Consider the following 24224-nt stretch of genomic DNA (forward strand, 5'->3'; position numbering starts at 1 on the left):
GGACACCAAGGGGGGAAAGCGGCGGGGGGGGTGGGGTGTGTGTGTGATGAATTGGGCGATTGGGATTGACATGTATACACTGATGTGTATAAAACTGATGACTAATAAGAACCTGCTGTATAAAAAAATAAATAAAATTAAATTAAAAAAAAAAAAAAGAGTTGTCTCTCAAACATTTAAGATAAAGTTCCAAAGTAGACATTCACAAAAGCTGCAGCTGACACTCCTTTTCAATTCCACTGTGTCTGGCCATAACCTGACATTTTACCCAAGAGCACTGTAAGAGAAAGAGGATCCCAAGTCCACGGGCCACTTCTGAGCTCCAAGGCAGGAGCCACATGGTAGGACATTCTCTAGGACTCTGTGTGTCCAACAGCAATTTCTGGAGAAAGAACTCTGGTTATCTTAATATTCAAAAAGAACCTAAGCATTCATCTTGCCCAATGAGGTCATTATAAGATGAAGGAAACTGAAGCACAGAGAAGTCAAGTGACATGCCCAAGATTATTATTAGTGACAGAGCTAGAGCCCAGGATAATTGACTCCCAGGCTTTTTGCTGGACAGGTTGATTAAATCACGTGGATGCCAGCAAGCTTAGAGCAAACATCACTTAGCTAAATAGCCCAGGTTTCACCTACCTGTGAGTACAAACTAGGTCACATGGCTAAAGTCTCCTAAACTTTGTCAGTCCTGTGCCTCTACCTGCTCATTCAGGAATTTATCCCCCTCCCAAAGGCTTCCCTACCCAGGGTCCTATGCTTTGTCCTGCTCAGAGACAGGCTGCAGCCCACCAGCCCCTTATGGGAGATGCAGACTCTCTGTTAGTCCAGCTGACAAGTCCTGCCCTGGATCTTCCCTGATGCTCCACCAAGTTCTGTGCACTTCTGCAGACTGGTCTCTGAGCCAGAACAAGTACTGTGGTCTGGGGACCGGGGCTGGGGCTGAGATGGGAAAGGAGGGCACAGGGCATGTGTTGCTCATTATGTGCTGCCTTTGGCCACCTTTGTCCTGAAGCAGGACTGTGTGTACTCCAAGCTTCCCAGTCTGTCTGAACACAGACTCTGTTACTTGCCCTGGCACCATTCCCACAGGGGCTCGCAGCCAGGCCCTTAGCCATAGGCCCAAGTGAAGGGAAAGTCTGAGAAAATTATCCAGCCAATTCTTGCCTTCCTATCCTTCCATGGTCTTTATCTTCCTTCACACCCCCCCCAAATGCCTCTCCACCAAAAACAAAACAAAACAAAACACAACAAAACAGGAGCAACAACATCCAACACCTCTTTCCTCAATCACCCAAAACAAAAAGTGCCCACGTGTATGTGTTTGAACCTGTACAAAGAAGTCTTTGGAAGGATGTAACTGTCTAACCCTGAGCACCAGGACATCTGAGTCCCAGATCTGTCTCAGAGAAGACAAACCTTTACAGCTAATGGAATCCTATCGTAAGCTGATCATAAGCTTAAATAAATCGTATGTGAGGTGGGGGTGGGGAGAGGAAACACCATTTCTAAGCAATGCCTGCCTTAGTTTAAGTTCCTTCAGGAGTAGGAGCTGAAAAGGAAATGGGTGGAGGTACTGGTTTGAAAGGCAATCCCAGGATGCACCAGTGAGACAGTAGGGAAAGTGTGACAAGGAAAAGAGAAAAATCAGTAAAAGGTATGTTAATAAGTAAGCTATTAAGTTACTGTGAGCTACTGGGGCTCAGTCCTGCTGGAAACCCTCTCAGAAACTGTGAGGAACTTGCCTCAGAATCAGAGCCAGGATCAGGGAGGAGTGAATAAGGCAGCCAGGGTGCAAAACTTAAGGGGGGTACTCACTATTGTTGAAGAGGAGTATTTTCCCTCCACCCTTCTAGGTTCCTCTGGCTGACCTAATAATTAAATTGACACAAGACAAATTAACAGGAGAAAACCCAAATTTATGTATGCACAGGGACTCCTTAAGAATATAAGGCCCGGGGCTTCCCTGGTGGCGCAGTGGTTGAGAGTCTGCCTGCCGATGCAGGGGACACGGCTTCGAGCCCTGGTCTGGGAAGATCCCACATGCCGCGGAGCGACTGGGCATGTGAACCACAATTACTGAGCCTGCGCGTCTGGAGCCTGTGCTCCGCAGCAGGAGAGGCCGCGATAGTGAGAGGCCCGCGCACCGCGATGAGGAGTGGCCCCCGCTTGCCGCAACTAGAGAAAGCCCTCGCACAGAAACGAAGACCCAACACAGCCATAAATAAATAAATAAATAATTAAAAAAAAAAAAAAAAGAATATAAGGTCCAAGGACTAGTTAGGCAATTGGGACTTACATGTCATCTGAGAGAAGAAGGGGTTAGGGGTTTGGGTCTTCTAAGGGAAGGAAAACGATTTACAGGAAGATGGGAAAAACAAATGTTTGGTAAACAAACGTTTGCTATGCTGTGCAGAGACAATAGGACACAGAGAGGACTTTGATCTCCAGGCCCTGCCAAGGTCCCCCTGCCACACTGAGCCCATATTCTCTGTAGATATTTCTATTGATAATGCCCTTCCTGGACCAGGCCCTTTATCTAAATTCTTTTAGGCAGTTAAGGGGGAGGTAAAAAGAAAGACTTTTCAAGTCTTCTGTTACTTAAAACAACCAGCCTAAAATAATCCTCCTGCCAAAGAGACACATCTTGGGGGCGGGGGGGATATTTTGTTCCCCTACAGTCCCACCACTGAAAGTTCCCCAAGAAGTTTCACAGTCCAAAAGTTGAATTGGTAGATTGTTTCATCTTACTGAATCAGTCTCTTAGTTCTAACAATAGATTAGTTCAGTTAAACTCACTTCAGGAGACATTGATGAAGTGAGGCTCCCCAAGTTAGGTCTATGGTAGAAGCAATCAGGTTAATTAGAGGCATTTCTATGGAAACAAAAGAAAAACAGTGGTTAGTGATTGGAGCAGACCATAATCCCATTTTCAGACTTCTGAAGGCAGCCAGTTGAGAAGATTTCTAAATGTCCAGCTTGAAGCATTTTAGATGGAATGAGGGCAGGCAGTGGCAATCAGATTTTCCTGGTTTATAGATTGAATGTCTCTGATGATGTCATCAGGTGTACTGGTAAACTTTCTGACTGGCCCACATAGCAACAGGCATGAAGAAGATTGTCTAAACATGAAGTGTTGGGATGATTTCTCTGAAGTTTTTATCGTCATCTAGCTTCAGTTTGCAGGAGTTCAGAAAAAAGGGCAGTTTAGTTCTCAATGATTTCAAGTTAAAGGACAGGAGAAATTGGAAATGTTAGCTGAGAGGGCTGTAGCCAGATATGAGGCAACTAGAAGAATTCAGGATCTAGAACAGTTTATGTGTAGAAAATGAACCTCAAAGACGATAGACAATATTAGAATCTAATATCTACAAGTGTATCACTGAAACTTAATTTTTCTCTCTAAAATCACCCTCATTTTTACCAAAGACAGCCAAATTAAGACTAATTTGTTGGCAAAAATAGGTCTAGTTTCAATAAACTTGACCTGGTCATTTACAAAAGTGCAGCAAGAATAGTAATTGATCATATAGACTCTTTTATATCTGCTTTGCTGGAATTTTTCATAAGGAATTTCGCTTTGCACTTTTAAATGCCTCTTGAGGCCAGGAAGCCAAGCCAAGAATTCACCACTAGACTTGCCTGCAATACCTATAGATTTGGCTGAATTACTCTCTTCTTGAGGTCCCCAAAATAGCTTGAGGTTCCTGCACCTGCCAGGGAGTAACTTTCCTTACTCACCTGGTAAGACTGCTGGGAACCCTAAGCAAGGTACTAGGCTATTTTTTCAAGGGGCTTTATTGGCTCCATAAAGTCAACCTTAGTTCCTTAAAGCTGCGTGGTCATATCTGAGTCTATGAATGCTCTCTCAAATATGACATTCCAGTCAAAGTCCTGGTAATATAACCAATGTTTCCAACTGTGTCCTGTTTCAAGAAGAACAGATTCTTACTGAACTTATGCAAATAACTACATTGCCATGAAAATAAGAATACTCATGGAGAATTGCTGAATTCTGGAGGAATCAGGTAGGGAGAAAAAGATAAATGTCTCAATTCTACTTATAAAGATATAATTTACCAAATTGCTCTAAGTCATAGTTAGCTTAAGAGGGAAGGCTTCCTTATATCTGGAAAATAAAATATTTTTAAAAATCAGCAATATTTCAAACAAAAAGAAATCACAAAAAAAATTATAATCATCCTCATCAGTTCCTTCAGTCCCATGTAACTAATTCTTGTTGATCTTGATCATTTGTTAGCAGTTTTATGAAGCTATCAGTTTCTCCATTAGGGTTCTGTAAATTCTTACCCAGTTCAGTGATACAATCTGAAAGTTCATCAGAAACTTGTATTCTGGAATATGTGTTAAGAGTCCCTTCCATGAATCTCTTTGAAGATGAAACATATTTGAATCTCTTTGAAGATGAAACATATTTGCAAGACAGAGTAAAATAATAACTGTCTATAAATAATAAAAGACTTAAAATGCCTATTGTTAGAGTTCATTTGATAAGGAAGTGTAGTTATTTTTGTGATGTACAACATTATAAGATACCTGAAATTATGATGACAACATTATACCAGGACATATCAGATTTTTAGGAATTTCACATAATTTCTGGAACACTTACAACGTATACTCATAGAGATAAAACATACAGAAGGCTTAGTATTGCTTCTTATTTGACAATGGTTTAACATACCAAATAAGACTAATTAGTTTAACATGCCCCTTTTTATAAGGAGAGAGAACACATCTTTTGAAATATTCCAGGGACCCTCTGGAAAATTTCAAAGTTAGCTTGAGGTCAAAACGACTTCATTTAGAATTTGGTTTTGGGAAGTTTGTCAAGAATATCAAAGGTTTTAAAACAGTTGGTCAAATAGGATCACAGATCACTGCGAAAAATGTTAGTTATCCACTTAACCATAGTGGATAGCCAAAGATTTTATAGGCAAATATAGAAAGTTACATAGTTCTGAGCAAAATTTAACTCTTTTAATATTAGGAAGAATTACTGAGCCTGTGCGTCTGGAGCCTGTGCTCCGCAACGAGAGGCCACGACAGTGAGAGGCCTGCGCACCGCGATGAAGAGTGGCCCCAGCTCGCCGCGGCTGGAGAGAGCCCTCGCGCAGGGACAAGGACCCAACACAGCCCAAAATAAATAAATAAATAAATTTTTAAAAAAGTACAGGTGAATAATTGGAAGAAATAAATGATGGTCAGGAACACAGAAGAACAGAATTATTAATAATTCCTCATCAGTGTAATTCCAGTCAAACCAATTAAAAAAAACATGTCCCCATTCTCAAGGGCTCACCCAGGAAGAAAAACATAAATAAACCATTTTTTTTTTAAGTTTACCTATGGAATAAATAAAATTTTACATAAGAAAAGACACATGAAGCTCATATCTCCTTACATGGAAAAATAACTATGTATTGATATAATATTAAGAAAAATCTGCTGTAGATGCAATAAGATTAAAACATTAAATAAAAATAAAAACTAATCTCCAGTGAGTCAAACACCTTTCATAAGGAATCTCAGGTGAATTATCTTATTGATAGACATGTCTCATTCCACCAATTAGAAATATTCTTGAAAAACCTGAATGTAAATTGGCTTTTCATAATTTGTTTGTGTTTTCCTCTACCTCCCATCATAGAATAGACCATGGGTTCCCAATAGGGCACTGAACATTAATAAAGAAATATGACACAGAAAAAAAAAAATATTAGGAAGATTTGGTTTACTTAAGTAATCAAAGACCTGATGAAGACAGAAAACACAGGAAATTATTTTGACAAAACATAGAATTCTTGTTTTCTAGGCAGGTTATTTTAAAAATAAAGAAAAGCCTTTTATAATTTCTTATCAACAGTAGACCAATAGTCCAATAAAACTTTGTTCTTTTAACAGAGAAAACCAAATTCTAATTTTGTAACAGATTACTTTTGATATTAAATCTCATTTACTTAAGTAAATTCATTCCAATCTTAGCCAGCCCTGACCACACATACAATTTCTTTCCAGATATTCCTTTTTCCACAAACCTTCTACAACTTTCTACATGGCCATTTTAGTTTGTCCCTTGTTTTCCTTCCAATTTGGAAATCATCAGTTTTAGGACAAAATCGCTTGCATTTCCCTCAACAAAGAAAGTATCTCCATACCTCACACCTTTTCTTACCCCAAAATATATTCTACTTTCCTTGCATGCAAAATTGTTTCCCTTATTATTTCTAGTAGCTTTAATCATGTATATTAATTAGAATACTTAACCCTTAGAAAGCTTAGTTTCTAGTGAAAACTAAGAAGTAAGCAACTGTGAACTGTTATACCAGCATTCTTTTGATTGACAAATGTATGAATACATTTAATAATTTCTAGAAACATATGTTTCCTCATAACAAAATTTTTTCAATTTGGCACAAAACAGGTTTACAAACATCTTTAGTTCCTCTTTAATAAGAGGTCAAAAGTAGGTAAAGTTAGACTTGTTTAGCAATTAATGTTTCATTATTTTATCTTATTTGGAAGTGATTTAGATATTCAAGGAATTTAACTTAGCTCATCATTTAACTCAACTTAGCAGAACACTAAGGTTTCTAGTAACCAAAAAGATTGTGGAAGCTGTTTTTAAGTATATATACCATAACACTTGATTATTGTTTAAAATTTACCTAAAAACATTGATCCTACTTACATCTATTTAATTTTATTTATTCTAAACAATTATGTTTAGATTACCTATGGAAAAAAAACTTCATGAGACATTAAACAAAGTCAACCATCAACTCAAGCTTTTTTTTTTTTTTTTTCTGGCTGACAAATTTTGTGATAGAGATAACATGAGCTTATTTGCCTTTTAGTAAACCTAGGTAGAATAAAAATAACATACTTAATGCTGATAATGCTAAAGATATGCTTGTTTTAATGAAACCAATAAATTGGAGCTTACTTTTATCTTCTAAAGATTAATCCTAGATCACATGAACTTGAAAAACATTTGGGTTAGTTTTCATTACATTTTTGAGAATTTTTTATAAGCACTTGTTTGTTTAAACCAATTAAAAGAGCTCTTTTACAAATTAATTTTAGTAATACCATCCAGAGTTAGAAAACTATCACACCTCTACAACATACATATATAGACACATACATAAACATATAGATAGACACAAACATAGATCTTATAGCTTTGTTTAAAAAAATTTTAATCATGAGACAGGCACAACAGTACAAAACTTACTGGTTTACCAAAGAACAGTTGGATGCAAATTTTGTTTTGGCAACTGGAAAAAGCTAAGTTTATCTGCTCAGATGGCTAAAGCTTTTTACTACTAATATTGGTGAAGAAGACATATGAATTTTCATTCATTTAATTTTTCAAATGACAATTTCCCCCCTTTTGTTTTTCTTCTCATAAGAATTACCTCCCTGAAGTTTGTAGAATGTTTACATCTCAGAGGCACAGGGAAGGAATGCAAGTTCCTCCAAGAAAGAATTTGGTTTCCTAAAACCAGAATACTTATAAGTCTTTTGAGACAAATCTGTGAGGTGAGTTGCTTATCAAAGGACTGACATATCTATCCACTTATGTTGGAATATTCTTCTTTCTCTCTGGGTGCATTTAACTCAGGGGATGAGGCCTAAATTTTTTTTTATTAGCTCTGAATATCAGCTATGGTCATGAGTTCAGTCAGACCAGTGGACTTCTAGCTTATTTTCTGCCTGTTATAACAAATCTTTCAACAAAGCTATTTTGGAATTTAGAAGCCTTTTGAAGTTTCTTGCATACCAATTAAAATATGTATCCCATTCTCTTTGTCTGATTTGGGAGCCCTTGCTTTTAAGTGAACCCTTTAAATGATCTTATCTAATTGGAATGTTCCTCATAATGGCTATTATAATTCCAGGTTGTAATTTCCTTGAGGGCTGGCTGCAGTTTGGAAGGACGCTAGTTACAACTGGGGTTTAACCCACATTTTCTCTTCATCTATATCTAGCTGCAAATGGGGTGGAACACACATTTTTGTCTGGTCATCTTTTTTTTTTTTTTTTTTTGGTAGATATTTATAGCTTCTAAGACCATAGTTCTTAGACGTTTAAAATTATTTTTATTTGCCCAAATTTCCAAATAGTTCCTCTTGTTCTTTTTTCTCCTTTTTCTTAAGTACAGGACAATTGTAATTCCAATGTTCTGATTTTTCACAGTATCTGCAAATATCTGAAGGCAAATCTGAAGGGGTCTAAGTAAACTTTTATTTTTGTTCTAATTTCTGTCCTTCTACCTTATTAAGGATGTCCCTAAGGCTAGCTGTTATATCAATAAGAAAATTGTTTAGGATGGGAGGTCTCTAAAAAGTTATTTTCTTCTTTAAAATATAGCCAATTCAAAGGATCCGTTATCTGGCCATTGATGAGTAGGATCTTATATTAATCTGAAATAGCGACTCAAACCAATAAACCTTTTTATGGTTTAACCAAAGATGCAAGAGGCATCCCACAAGAGAGTGCAAAAGGTGCCGCTCTTATAAGATCTAGGAAGTTTACTCCCAGAATTAGTCTAAGAAAGCAAAGACCTTGTTGTCACATGAGCTAAGAACGGTGCAGTGCAAATGGTATCTTTGGTTTCCCACAAGAATATGAGTCATAGACCCACTAATCTGTGACAGCAGGCAGGTACTATTGGAATAAGACTTTTCCAGCATTAACAACACAACAAAGGTTGAGAAGACAAGGTCCCCTTTTAGACTTATGACAAATTCCCCCTGAGAGCTAGCACTGTCGAACAAAAGAGACACCAGTTGCAAGCCAAGGTTGCTACCTGTTCTGACAAACTGGCTACAGCTGTTTGGAATCCCAGTCTACTAGACTGACCACCAAATACATGCTGGTACCTGCGCCTTCCAGCTGGTAGAGATCAGAGAGAGTTCTCACTGGTCATAAAGCTAAGATCTCAATATATAGAACAAGACAAACAACACAACAGACAGAGACAAAGAAAATCAGTGACCATCTTTGGGAGGAAAAGGATCAATAAAAGTCAAGAGTAGCCATTAACCAAACTTTTACCAGAGTCACTGTGACCTAAGGAACTAGTTGCACAAGTATTCTCTCCTGCTAATCTAAATTTAGAAAAAGGAAATAAAGCACTCTTACCATTCTGGCTTCCAACAGACCCTGTAGGCAGAGATTTGGGAGACTGACATGGTAAAAACGCTTACATTCTGCTGGCTGGATCTTTTAGCAGTAGTAGCCTCTGAGCAAGTAGTGTCAGCCAGTGAAGTTAATCCTGCCAGCTATGCCAACTCTTGTGGGGGACAACTTTTCCTCTACACTTCTAGGTCCTTCTGGCTGGCCTAATAACTAAATTGACACAGACAGATTACAGGAGAAAAACCAAATTTATGTACAAATGGGAACTCCATAAGAATATGAGGCCCAAGGACAAGTTAGGCAATTGGATTTACATGCCATCTGAGAGAAGGAGAAGGGGGTAGGATGTTGGGACCTCAAAGGAGGTAAAAACAATTTTAAAGGAAGATGGGAAAAACAAATGTTTGGTAAATATATGCTTGTTATGCCTCACAGAGACAATGGGACATCGAGAGGACTTTGGTCCCCAAGCTCTGCCATATTTAGCCCATATTCTTTGTAAATATCTCTGGTGCTAGTGCTCTTCCTGGACCAGGCCCTTTATCTAAATTCTTTTAGTCAGTTAAGGGGGAGGTAAACAAAACAACAACAACAACAACAACAATTTCCTGAGTCTTCTGTTTCTTAAAACAACCAGCCTACAGTAATCAAGACAGTATGGTACTGGCACAAAAACAGAAATATAGATCAATGGAACAGGATAGAAAGCCCAGAGATAAACCCATGCACATATGGTCACCTTATCTTTGATAAAGGAGGCAAGAATATACAATGGAGAAAAGACAGCCTCTTCAACAAGTGGTGCTGGGAAAACTGGACAGCTACATGTAAAAGAATGAAATTAGAACACTTCCTAACACCATACAAAAAAAATAAACTCAAAATGGATTAAAGACCTAAATGTAAGGCCAGACTCTATACAACTCTTAGAGGAAAACATAGGAAGAACACTCTATGACATGAATCACAGCAAGATCCTTTTTGACCCACCTCTGAGAGAAATGGAAATAAAAACAAAAATAAACAAATGGGACCTAATGAAACGTAAAAGCTTTTGCACAGCAAAGGAAACCATAAACAAGATGAAAAGACAACCCTCAGAATGGGAGAAAATATTTGCAAACGAGGCAACTGACAAAGGATTAATCTCCAAAATATACAGCACCTCATGCAGCTCAATATCAAAAAAACAAACAACCCAATCCAAAAATGGGCAGAAGACCTAAATAGACATTTCTCCAAAGAAGATATACAGATTGCCAACAAACACATGAAAGGATGCTCAACATCACTAATCATTAGAGAAATGCAAATCAAAACCACAATGAGGTATCACCTCACACCAGTCAGAATGGCCATCATCAAAAAATCTACAAACAGTAAATGCTGGGGCGGGTGTGGAGAAAAGGGAACCCTCTTGCACTGTTGGTGGGAATGTAAATTGGTGCAGCCACTATGGAGAACAGTATGGAGGTTCTTTAAAAAACTAAAAATAGAACTACCATACGACCCAGCAATCCCACTACTGGGCATATACCCTGAGAAAACCATAATTCAAAAAGAGACATGTACCACAATGTTCACTGCAGCACTATTTACAATAGCCAGGACATGGAAGCAACCTTAATGTCCATTGACAGATGAATGGGTAAAGAAGATGTGACACATATATACAATGGAATATTACTCAGCCATAAAAAGAAACGAAATTGAGTTATTTGTAGTGAGGTGGATGGACCTAGAGTCTGTCATACAGAGTGGAGTAAGTCAGAAAGAGAAAAACAAATACCATAACACATATATATGGAATCTAAAAAAAAAAAAAAGGTTCTGATGAACCTAGGGGCAGGACGGGAATAAAGATGCAGACGTAGAGAATGGACTTGAGGACACAGGGAGGGGGAAGGGTAAGCTGGGACGAAGTGAGAGAGTAGCATTGACATATATACGCTACCAAATCTAAAATAGCTAGCTAGTGGGAAGCATGTGCATAGCACAGGGAGATCAGCTCTGTGCTTTGTGACTACCTAGAGAGGTGAGATAGGGAGGGTGGGAGGGAGGTGCAAGAGGGAAAGGATATGGGGATATATGTATACATATAGCTGATTCACTTTGTTATACAGCAGAAACTAACACAATATTGTAAAGCAATTATACTTCAATAAAGATGTTAAAAAAAACCCAATAGCCTAAAGTAATCCTCATGCCGAGGAGACACATTTTGGAGTGGCAAATTTTGCTCCCCTACACCCAAGGTCAGCCAACTTCAAGTCATGCAAAAGCAGAGGCAGCCCTGCCTAGAATCATTCCACTGGTGGAGGGGAAGACTGGAGAGTATATCCACTGACTTCCATCTCCCATTGGTTGAGAACTGCCCTCTGCCCCAGGGGTGCTGATGCCCCTGCACTTCTGGGCTGAGCCAGTTTGAGGCTCTGCAAGCTCTTCATGGTGCCAAGAAAGCCTCTATGCAGAGAAAAGGGAAGCAGGTGCTCCGGGTAGGAATCTGTCTATGCTCTGGAAACTCTCTACAGCAGGTGCCAGTGAGCATAGGTAGACAGAGGGGTTAGAAGCATGGCATCAACTGCATCTGTGCATCTGCAACATGCCTTACAAGTACCAGCAGTTTCTTGAATACACATCAAAACTATGAAACTCATGTGCAGACCCCAATATTGCTAAATATTTGGGCCTCCTATAACTCAGATAATCTCTCAAACCCAAAGCAGGTTGAAGGCAAAAAAAATTCTGCACTTAGAGGTACAAGACTTAAATGCTAAATCTAAGATTTCAAATATATGAACTTTAGAAAATTAATATAATTTGCAGCATCACTTGGGTCTTAATAGTTTCCCTGGAAGAAAGAGGCCATTTTTAAAATCCTACTCTCCAGGACTTTGGCACATGCAATGGGTTCCATATGCATCTCAAATGGTATGTATGCATATACCTATCTTATACAAAATTCAAAGTGGGAGAAATTCCTTTATCTACATTCTTTCTGTTCCTCTTTCAAATCAGACCTTGACCTCAGGGAAAGGAAGGCTTAACAAAAATACAAAGAGAAAGAAAAAAAACAATCGTCCATGCCTATTTTTTCCCCATATTTTCTCTTCAAATTCAGCTATACTACAGTGGGCACTCAGTAAGTGAGTGAGTTAATAAATTAACTAAGGAAATTATTGGACCAGGTCATTATAATAGTGGATTGACAGTAAGAAGGGATTTAGACATTAGTAAAAGAATTGTGTAAGGATTAGGGTCTCAAATTTGCAATGCTGGAACTGGACACAGGGGAGTCTAAACTGATGGTGTGAGTTGATTGGAGGCCTCTAAATACAAAGACCCACATCTCTCCTGTATTGAGTCACTCCACTTAGCTCTTTCTTGGTTTACTCTCTTTTTGGTGGAGCATATCCTTCAGTAGCTTCTTGAGAAAAGTTGCTTTGGAAGTAAATTTTTAAAGATCTTGTATATCTTTATTCCAGCCTCATATTTTATTGGTAGTTTGACTGACTATAGCATTTAAGTTTGGAAAACATTTTTCCTAAGAATGTTGAAAACATTGCTGCATGGTTTTCTAAAGTCTAGGGCTGCTGCTGAGATGTTAGATGGCATTCTGATTCCTAATGCTTTGTATATGATCAGTTTCTTATTCTTTCTCCTCTCCCTCTCTCACTGGAAGATTTTAGGAGCTTCTCTTTGAGCCAATGTTCTGAAATTTCACCAAAATGTGCCTTGGTATAGGTCTTTTTTCATTCATTGTGTTGGACATTCAGTTGGCCCTTTTATCCTGGAGACATAGACTTCAATTCTGGGACATTTTCTTCTATTTGATAATGCCCTTCTTCTCCTCCTCCTCCTTCTTTTTTTTTTCTTTCTTCTTTTTGGTTCTTTTTCTGGAAGTTGCTTTTACTCAAATTTTGACTGTCTGGATTGATCTTCCCTTTTTTTTTTTTTTTTTTTTTGCTTATTTTTTCCTCCTATTTTTATCTCACTGACTTTTTATTTTACTTTAATAGATATTTCCACAATTTTATTCATCAAACTGTCCACTTAATTTTTTATTTCTGCCTTCATATTTTTAATTTCCGAAATATTTTTATTTTCTGACTTCCTTTTTTAAAGAATTTTATTTTTGTTTCATGGTTACAAAACTACTCTTATTTCTCTGAAGCTAGTAACTAAAAGGTTTATACGTAAATGTTTCTCCTGCCGCTGTGTTGTTTCTCTTTTCCTTTGAGTTGCTTTTATCTTTTTCTGTTTGTTTGTCTATGTCTTTTAGAGATTCAGCATATGGAATGGTGGATTTCGCTATATGATGATTGTACCTGGCCACAGGGATTGTGTTTGGGGGACTCCAAAAGACAGCATCACTAGTTATTTTCTTTGGGGTAGACCAGTGTCTCCAGAGAAGAATTCTTTAATCTCCTATCTGGGAGATATAACCCTGGCTATCGACATTCAGAGAGTCTTTCTTAAGGAGAGAGCTGCTAGTTGCTAGGGATTGGGGGAGTTCTCACCAGCTTGTAGATCTGCAATTAATCACCCTTCCACTGTGTCTGGTATTCCCAAGATTGGCATCTCCAGTCTCCTTACAGGGGTAATAAGAGAGTAATTCACTTGGATTCTTGTCATGAAAGAAGGAATCTGGTGATCTATTACTCTTCATGCAGACTTTTCAGCCAATTTCTTCATATTTTCAGCCTCACCCCAGTGCTTTCTGCCTCTAATTCTTGAGCCTTTTGAAGACTCTGCAACTCAAGTCAGCTTCCTTCTTGTTGGCTAGCCCCTCTGTTGGCACCTAGGTTTCATCTTTCTCCTCTGTAAGTCTGTAAGTTACCTTTCATCTACCAACTTTCTATCTTTCAGAATTTTGTTGACATTTCTCTTCTACTGTCACCTTATCTCTTTTTCCTTGTGAATTTCTGCCTTTTTAATTTTACAATCGTGTTAGTTTGGGTCCTTTGAGAAGCAGATGTCAAGATTGGATTATATATAGAAGAGATTTATTTGGGGGAAAGGGGAGCAGCAGAGGCTTCCAACTGCCATGCCGTTTGGATGCCTGCAGGGGGAATGAGGGAAGGAATTGAGGATTGAGTAGCAAGAGTCCAGAACTACATTGCGGTTCCAAGAAAGATTTGATCAGGCCAGGGAGAGCCTTCAAGCCAATGTCTGCCACTGGAGGAGTCTCATGGTAATGAGCTTGCATTAGTATCCCTACCATGTACCATCAGGAACAGCTCACAGGAAGTGTGGCCTTGGCATCAAGGCAGTGGTGGATCTAGAGGGGTAGCAGCTAAGGCCACTGTTGAGTTATGCTCCTAAGAGCAGGGAATCTGAAGAGTACATTTTCATGGAAGCCACAGCTGTCATTTTAGTGAGGTTTGAAAAGGGAATGGAGTTAAATGTATATGGTTAGTCTAACATGTTTAACAAGAAGTCTAACTTATTTTTAACGTCTGTAATGTGCCCTCCATCCCACTACACTAAAATTGTTCTTGGCCTAATTTGTTTTGAAACTCCAGGTTGCTAAACATAACCATTATACTTAAAAAATTGTTTATTACTAATGGCCCTATAAAACAAAGTGCAAAGGGGAGAGAGGACAAGATAAGAAAGGAGATAAAATATTGGAGGATGGTGGTACTGAAGAAACTGGAGAGGCTTGTGCATAGAGAAGAGAGAAGAGGTAAAGGAAGAGAAATTTTGGAGAAAGAACAGAGCTGGATAAAGAAGATTTTCATCAAGTTTTGCTAGGTAGTATGTAACTACACCTCCGCCTCTCCACAAAATCTTCAGTTAAATTCCATATTACTTATTGATGATATTGGAGTTGATTTTGACAGTTACATGGAATACCCCATTGCCCTGAGATTAACCTCATAAAATGTGTAGGAGAAAACAGAGAACGTCAGGGGCCCAGTTGTCTTAGTTACCCAGGAGCTGTTTCAATTCTCAAGTTATTTGACTTCTCTATAGCCTCTATTACTGAAACAATCTTCCCATGGTTTCCATGATGCTACACTTCCTGGCTATCTGGCTACTTTCTTGACTTATTTTACCATCCATTCTGTGGGGTTCTCTTCCTCTTCCCCATTCTTTAAATATTGGTGAACCTCAAGGTTTCTTCTTTTCTTTCTTTTTATTCTGTTCATCCAAGTCTGAAATTGCCATTTATAAATTCTATACGCTGATCACTCTCAAATCTTTTTTTCAAAGCCCAGTCTTCCAAATAAGTTCTATTCACATATCCAACAGCCTGTTGAATAGTTCCACTTGAATGTCCTACAATCACTCCAAATTCAAAATAGCATCCCATAATTCCAAATACATGAGTATCCCATAATCCCAAATTCATGAGCATCCCATATTCCCATCCTCCCAAAACTGTTCCTCTTCTTGTGTCCCATATAAGAATGAATGATATCACCTGCTTACTCAAGGCAAAAATCTTGTTCTTACCCTTGACTCCTTTCTCTCTCTCCCAACAACCAACCATTAATCACCAAGTCCCATCAGTTCTAACTCTTCAGATCTCCTGACTTTGTCACTTTTTTTCCACCCCCATCAAGATGACTTTAACCCACTCCATCATCATCCCTTATTTGGATACTCCAACAGCCTTTGAACTGGTCTACTGCCAGTCTTACCCCCATCCCTCCTCTACGATAAGTTTTCTACACTACAGCTGAGGTTTTTTTTAATAAAATACAAATCTGATCATGTCATTTCTGCTTGAAACACTTCAATGACTCCTCCATGGCCTGCAGGATAAAGTCCAGACCCATAAAATGATTTACAAGGCCTTTCATAGCCACCTCTCCAGCTTCATACCTTGTCACTCTTTCTCATACTTTACATCTGGCTCTCCAAAATTACTTGTAATTATGTAAACTTGCTCAGTTTTTCATTACTCTTCTCTACATGTACCACTCTTCCCACCATGCTACCCCATTCTCCTGACTAATCTCAACTGACTCCTCAGGAATTAGATTAAATATAATTTATTTTAGGAAGTCCTTCCTGCCCCCCCACCATTGAATTAGATGTTAATCCTAGGTTCTGCCCAAGCCCAGTGCTTACTCTTTCCACTTTTCCATCTCATGGTAATTGTCTATTTTCTTGTGGTAATTTCAAAACATGTCTATATATTGACACTTGTCCAATGAAGAGGTGGAGTCTAATTCCCCTCCCCCTTGAACATGAGTGAGCTTTTGTCACTGCCTGGAGGAACAGAATGCATGCTGTTGTGATGCTGTATGACTTCTGAAGCAAGGTCAGAAAAGGCCATGCAATTTCTGCTGGTTTCTGTTGGGCTCATTCTTGGAGCCTGATCACCAGGCAGTGAAGAAGTGGAAGGACTATACAGATGGGCCATATTGTGGTGCTATAGCTACCGCCCCAGCTAGGATGTCAGCCTACAGCCAGCATCAACCTCCATACAAGTCAATGAAGAAGTCTTCAGGTGATTCCAGGCCCTGGTCTTTGAACTTCCCGAGAAGATGTGGAACAGAGATGAGCTCCTGCTCTGATCCTTGCCAAAATTAGAGATTTGTGAGCAAAATAAATGACTGGTTTCGTTTTCAGCATTAATTTTGGGTGGCTTCTTAGGCAGCAATACATACTGGAAACACTTGTTCATTTTCCCAGTACCCTCTTGAAGATAAGGACAGTGGTCAGTTAACTAATGTATCTGCAGAACCTGGCGTATGATAGGTGCTCCGTATGTAATGAATGTGGATGAAAGAATAAAATATGGTTCCAGCTTCTGAAAAGCAGTTTCAGAGGATGAACTTCACTGAAAAGATGGAGGCCATCTTTGAGACTTGGGATTTATTTTGAAGAAAACAAGTACCATTGACATGTCTCATGGCAAAAAGTGGGTTTCTGCTTCCAGCACCATTTCACATTCATGGGAGAAGAAGCAATATGCCCAAACTACACTTGACTAAAGGTTTGTCTCAGTGTCTTTAGCTATAGAACTCAGTTGCCCAGAATGAGGAAAATTACATTCTCCTATAAAGTCATGGTCTCAGAAAGTATGAATGTGAGTCTGAGGAACAATTTGTAAAATAATCCATTTACTCTAGATAAGAGGGGCAGCCTTAAAAGACTGTATAAAATTTAAGAGTTATGAATTGCTAAGCAAAAGCAGGGCCCTTAATAGCTCCCATAGCTTTGGGGGCCTCTCCTTGCTTTCTCGGGATAACTCATAGTTACTGCTTGTCAACTTCCTTCCAAGAACATCACCCCTCCCCTTCTTGGTCTATAAAATCTTGGCTTCTGTTCTTTACTAAAGATTCTTTTCATGAATATGTCAGTGGTTGTGTGTGTGTGTGTGTGTGTGTGTGCATATGCACACAAGCACTGGTCGCAGCTTTACAGGTTAACATTTTCGGTAAAACTAGGAAAAGCACCCTCTCCATGCACTATCTAGTCATGCTGTCTTTATGGCACACCCAACAGGCACCTTCTCGGAAGAGAACCATAATGTCAAGGCTTCAGTCTGGCCAAGCCCAAGGCAGACCTTCATGGATCAGTTGGTTACTGAGTGCCTCTGGGCGTGTCTGAATGCCTCCAGCCCACACTTAGAAATGGCTAAAGGAATCCTGAAGATTTTATATTTGCCAAAAAGTCTGACCAGAAAGAACAAAAGCTGTTGCTAAGTGGAATTCACAAGGGTAGCTGTTTAGTGAGTCAGTGCATCACAGGAAAGGAAGTTACATATCCCTCCTGTGAGAAGTATCCTTGGCAGAATTCTATTATTATTTATGACTTAGATTCCAGGATTCACTAAGAAGGAATGGGAGACTGGGTGCACACAGATGAAAGAAACGACACTGCTTCAGAGCCAAATGTTCAGTCTTCTCCAACACCAATCAATATGTAGTTTGATTGCTATAGTTACCGCTAATGCAGTGTAATGTAACTATATTTTTTTTTCAGCTTATTAGGTTCATGAAAATTGAATCAAGTTTTCAGAATTTTATTTTATTTTTCCATAATCAGTTAGAAGATCTGTTCTGGGTCCAATTAATACATTATTTTAATTCCTTCCTCATATATTCAGCAAACATTTGGAATGCCCATATGTATCAGGCACAGTGTTATTCATTTGAGAAACAAAAATGAGTAGGGCAAAATTCTTGCCCTTAGGGAGTGTGGCGTTTTACGAAAAAGCTAAACTTCTGAGGAAAAATCTTAGGATAATTTTAGAAGCACATAGGATCTTGGCTTATTAGGTATTTCAATAAACCACTGAATGAATAGTCTTTATAAGCACATAGTAGGTATACAACAAAAACATTTCTGTAATCACATCAAGCAAATCACAATATCTTTTGGCCGCTGCTCACTCGCCTCCTGTGTGGCCTTAAGGTGTGGTTCAGTTCTTAGCAGTAGCAGTACCCTTTCTACAAGTTAATTCATCTATGGATAATGAACAAATAAAACAGAAGTAGAGCTGCTCCACTTGAAGTGTGAGTAAGGGAGGACCCCAGACATCTTCTGATTCGATCTCCCTCTCACACACAGCAACTCCTAAGAAAGCTTTGCAAAAGGCCAAGGATTCCACCAGGCACTGTCTGAAAACCATGCACTAAGCAAGTGTCCAAAATCCTCTCCAGCTCTGAAAGTCTGTGTAGATGACTCTTAGTCACTGCCCTGAGGACTGAGTGACCCTAGACTCCTAACTTGGCTTCTCAGCTCAGTGGGCCGACTTGCAGGCACAATGCCCATTTGCCCCTCCAGACTGTGAGCTCATTTTATGTAGAAAATGGATTTATTCAACCTTGTATCTCCAATTCCTACCATGAGGCTTGGCACTAAATTAGTGACAAGAGTGAACATGGAATGATGAGGACAACTTGGATTGTCCTGAGGGAAGCCATTATTGGAGTAGGGGGAGAAGGGGCACATGCTGCTATGGACTGGATGTCTGTGTCCAACCCCACCCCAGTTCTTAGGCTGAAATCTCGTAAGCCTCAAGGTCATGGTATTAGGAGGTGGGGCCTCTGGGAGGTAATTAGGTCATGAGGGTGGAGTTCTCCTGAATGGGAATACTGTCCTTATACAAGGGACCCCAGAGTGCTCTGTCACCCTCTTTCTGCCATGGGAGGGTACACCAAAAAGACAGCAGTCTGCAACCTGGCAGAGGCCCTCACCAAAACTTAATCATGCTGGCACCCAAACTGCGAACTTCTAGCCTCCAAAACTGTGAGAAGTACATTTCTGTTGTTTATAAGCCACCCAGTCTGTGTTATTTTGTTACAGCAGCACAAATTGCCTAAGACATACACTCTCATCGCCACCTAGCTACCTACTTATCTGCACACACACACACACACGTGTGCACACACATGAGCACACACACACACACACTCCTCACCCTTATTCAGGGCAAGAGAGGAGTAGAATGTCCTACTTGACTCTTTCCCTACCCTAGATAACTTGTGTTCTGAAGCCACTTCCTACACAGTTACTTAATTATTATATTTAAACCCGTAGGACGCTCACCTATTCTTATTCCATCCTCCTTTTTACCTCCAGCTTTTTTGCCTTCTCTCTTATGCTCTAAGTAGACATTCAGTACATGTTGCTTCTTTCCCCCTATTTGTCCCATGATGGGATCTTCAGACTCAAATCAGCACAGTCAGATCCTCAGAATCTGCTCCAGTTTGTTAATGTCTTTCTTAAAATCAGACACATGGTTCTAGAAACAATTCTACTGATGCGTGTGACTATTAGAAAGTACAGCGGGAGACTTCCCTGGTGGCGCAGTGGTTAAGAATCCGCCTGCCAATGCAGGGGACATGGGTTTGAGCCCTGGTCCGGGAAGATCCCACATGCTGTGGAGCAATCAAGCCCTTGCACCACAACTACTGAGCCCGTGCTCTAGAGCCCACGAGCCACAACTACTGAGCCCGTGTGCCACAACTGCTGAAGCGGGCGCACCTAGAGTCCATGCTTTGCAACAAGAGAAGCCACCACAATGAGAAGCCCATGCGCTGCAACGAAGAGTAGCCTTTGCTCGCTGCAACTAGAGAAAACCCGCGTGCAGCAAGGAAGATCCAATGCAGCCAAAAATAAACAAATAAATTAATTAATTAAAAAAAAATCCAATCCTTTAAAAAAAGAAAGTACAGTGGGATGGCCATTTCCATCTGATACCAATACTATTCTTCTATTATTCAGCAACCATTTTATACAGTTGACTCACATTACTTTTGAAACTGACTTCAATATCCATGTCTTCTTTTCATGAACTAACAAGAAGTAAATTACCCCCATTCTATACTTGTGCATTTTTTAAAGCACAGGTTTAGGACTTTACATTTGTCTTTATTAAAAATCTTTTATTAGTTTGGGGTGTTGTTCCAGTCTGCTTTTTTTTTTCTTCTTAAAAAATCTTGATTTTGATATTCACTGTACTCAATATCTCTGAAAACACTGAGTAAAAGTATGTACAGATTTCATTCAAGTTATTGATAAAATCAGGGAACAATTAGAGTCCTATGACATACCACTATATACCTCCCTCGAGGGTGCCCTGGCTCATTAACCACTTGTTTAACCAGCAACAGCTCTACTGCATTACCATCTAGGTGCCTTTTCTCCATCTTGTCCTCAAGGAAACATTTTAACCTTACTGAAATCAAGATACACTGATTTTAAGGAATTTCTCCTTTCTATCAGTGTCAACCCTGTCATAATCGGAAACAAGGTTGGTTTAGCATGGCTTGCTCTTAGTAAACCCATGCTGTTTTGTTTGCTATGTGCTTACAAACCATCTGTTTCACTACCTGATGCCAGAGATTGTACATCAAACCCATTGTTTTCATGAATTTACTTTTTTCTATATTAAAAGTTAGATTTATTGCATGCAGAACTGAATTTTATTCTGTTTTTATTAATAAATCATAAGATATTTGGGTAAGGCTTTGTATATTATACATTCACAAATAAAAATATATATTAATGTCTTGTCAGGACCTTGATTTTGTCACAAATTGAGAGTTGAGAAAATACAGGGATCTTATGCATATGTTGTCCCCATGGGTCACCAGGCCACTATCTCCATCACTGTGTTTATATAGTGTTTCCCTCGGTGCCCTTCACTGCTCCTCTGTCTAATACTGGTGATAAGCACAATGGTGGAGCCCCATCCAGCAGGCATACATAGCGGTTTGATGCAAATGATTTAATAATAGGCTGGGAAAGCAAGGTGACGTAATGGAAAGAAGTTAACTATACTAAGACAGCACCATCCAAACAGCAACTATCCTAGTCCAGAGAGGATGCACAATAAATACTACCAGTGAAGATGGAGGAGACAGGAAGCAGCCTATGTTTTACTCCATCCTTATCCCCAGTAGGTAGTGTTATCATTTCCGTACTTCATGGAATGGAACAAAACAAATCCATATCCCTGAACCCATTTTTAATAAATAATAATAATATTTATTATTACCAGTAATAGCCAATAATAGCCAAAGGAAATTTAAGGTAAAATCCAGCTCTCGCACCATTTGTTTTTATAGTGAACGTGTTCTGGATCATGAAGAGCCAGAGTAGAGAGGGTGATGGAGAGTTAGGCGATGAACTCATGCTGTGCCTAGAGCTGGCCTGTCTGCCTCATGGCGTTTGTGTGCATCCCAACAAACCCACAGGTGTTGGCTTTCCTTTGCAGGCCTCACAGTTTTATGTTTCAGGAATTTTATGTACCTTTATGTATGAAGTTGACCTTCATAAAGGAGGACCCTTAGAGTTTTAATAATTTTTATGCGCTTCGCTGTGCTTCCCACACCCTTCTTGTCTGCGCTCTTTCAAGAAAATCCTAATGGAACTCCATGAAATGAGCTCTCCTCTTTAGTTCAGACTTAATTTGTAACAGTTCTAGAAAAACACAACACTGCCTCTTTTCCAGACAGAATATTGCAAAGCCGGTCTCCTCTGTAGAGTCAAACACACAATCATCGCCATACAGGAAACAACTGCAAAGCTGCCCCCAAATTCTTAAGCAAACTGAGGGTTGGGACCGGGAGAAAGAGAAACAAAAGTTGCTTCAATCAGGAAAAATATTTTGAGAAGCATTAGGAAGATGTGAGTAGTCTGGCACAGTAAATTTTGCTTGACTAGAATATTCAGGGAATAGGCTCTGGCTTTGTTCTTGTTGGTTAGCTTTGTTTTAAATCCCCTAATTAAAAAGCTGCTATGCTACTATATAATTCCACTTACATGTCATTCTGGAAAAGACTAAAGAGCAGAGACGAGATCACTGGTTTCCAGGGTTAAAGGTGGGAGGAAGGGTTGACTATAGAGGGGCAGCACAGGGTACTCTGGGGGGTGATGGATCGGTTCTGCATCTTAATTTTGGTGATGGTTGCATGACTCTGTGTGTTTTTCAGAATCTATAGAACTGAACACTAAAAAGAGTGAATTTTGATGTATATAAAAATAAATGAAGCAAGAGTTTAAGTTGCTGTGTGAGTTAGAAGGAAGACTGCTGGATTGGGATTCCGGTGACTTACCTTCCACTTCGGCTAGCTGCGTTCCCCTCTCTTGTTATTTTTGCTTTCATTCTCATTACTAGAAATTGTTCTGAAATTACTAGATGTGCCTGCCCTAGGAAGCAGAACACGCAGGGGGAGAATGTCAGCCTTCCTTGGCTGGTGTAAATATCTGTGCCACATCCTGGGACATGGAGGGTAACAACCAGTGTGGTACCACAGCCCTTCCCAGCTGAATACTCTCCCTTCCCTGTCCTCCTCTGGTGCTTTGCACCTCCACCAGCCATCATACTTTAATAGATTTTACTAGAGTATTAATGCATTTATTTATTCATGCATTTCATTATAAGCAAAATTAGCAGTTATGTTCTTAGATGCACTGAATGAGTTCAATAATCAGGCTCTTGAGAGAGCAACCTATGGTTGTTTGTGATTAGATTCAGCCACATAGAGATGTCTGTACTGAGCTGTCTTCCTGTGCATATTCTCTGCAGCTGTGAGCCCTGCCTGTGTCTCCTGTAAAAGCTCTTATGATAGAGTAAGTGCCCCAAACAGACGGTCCAGAGAAATCCTCCTACTGTGACAATCTTTAGTGTACACTTTTAACCCCTGCATTGAGGTGCTCTTTGTAATAACAAATATTTATTGTAATGCTTTTCCAGGTTTGCTAATGATTTTCCCTCAGCATTTCTATATGATTGGTCCCAGGGCATTTTTATGTGTCTCATTTCCAATACCTTCTCTCTTTCATCAATGTTCTCTGTCTATAGAGTTGGTCTCCTGGACTATCTGATTGTTCTGTGTTTTGCTAGTTTTTCTTATATGATTTTGGGAGTTCAAAAATTTAGTTAAAATTTATACTTTTCAGCCATTTAAGCTTCTTATAGCTTTAAATTATGTAAACTGATACACAATCATTGTGTGGTAGCATATTGGTTGACTATAGATATCAATTGAAACTTTGCCCAGCAGAACCTTGGGGCGGCATGTCTATGCATTATAAATTACATGTAGAAAGATTGCAGTACTTACCACATTTTGTTTGTTTCAGGTGGTACCCAAGTTCCAGAGTTACTGGCAGAGACTGTAGAACTCTGCAAAATGGGGGGGGAAGGCTTCCAGTCAGAAGTTATCTTTGACTCCATCACCACCCTTCACCTACTACTGGGTGTCATGTCTTGTCAGCTCCCTCATTTCTCTGCCATACCCTCTATCCCCACTGCCCCTGCCCTTGAATAGGCCTCCACCCTCTCTATTCCTGGACATAACTACTGGTCTAAGGAGCTTGGTGCATAGAAAGTACTCAGTCAATATTGGGTGGACGGTTGGGTGGATGGATGGATGATTAGGTGAATGCGAAGGAAGGGGGGAGAGAAGTAGGGGAGAGAAAAAATGGAAAGAAGAAAAGAAAGAAGGAAATTGTTCTTTTTTATATCACGTGAATAGAGTGTTTGCAAATCAGAAATGACCATGCTGTGAAGCCCATTTAATTTCCTAGCTCTCTAAATGGCAGAATGAAACCAAAGACATAAATTCTCCCCTCCCCCA

At 39.4% G+C, this 24224-nt stretch overlaps 1 protein-coding gene across 1 annotated transcript in view; it reads right to left on the reverse strand.

Moving 5' to 3' along the window:
• ABCA1 (ATP binding cassette subfamily A member 1) overlaps positions 1-23730 on the reverse strand; it is a 176655-nt gene extending 152925 nt beyond the window's left edge. The window contains exon 1 of the mRNA XM_036855459.1: positions 23709-23730. The gene's annotated coding sequence lies outside the window, so the exon portion shown is untranslated. The remainder of the gene's footprint in view (positions 1-23708) is intronic.
• Positions 23731-24224: the final 494 nt, after the last annotated feature.

This window comes from Balaenoptera musculus, chromosome 6 (assembly GCF_009873245.2).
Source record: "Balaenoptera musculus isolate JJ_BM4_2016_0621 chromosome 6, mBalMus1.pri.v3, whole genome shotgun sequence".
NCBI classification, from domain to species: domain Eukaryota; kingdom Metazoa; phylum Chordata; class Mammalia; order Artiodactyla; family Balaenopteridae; genus Balaenoptera; species Balaenoptera musculus.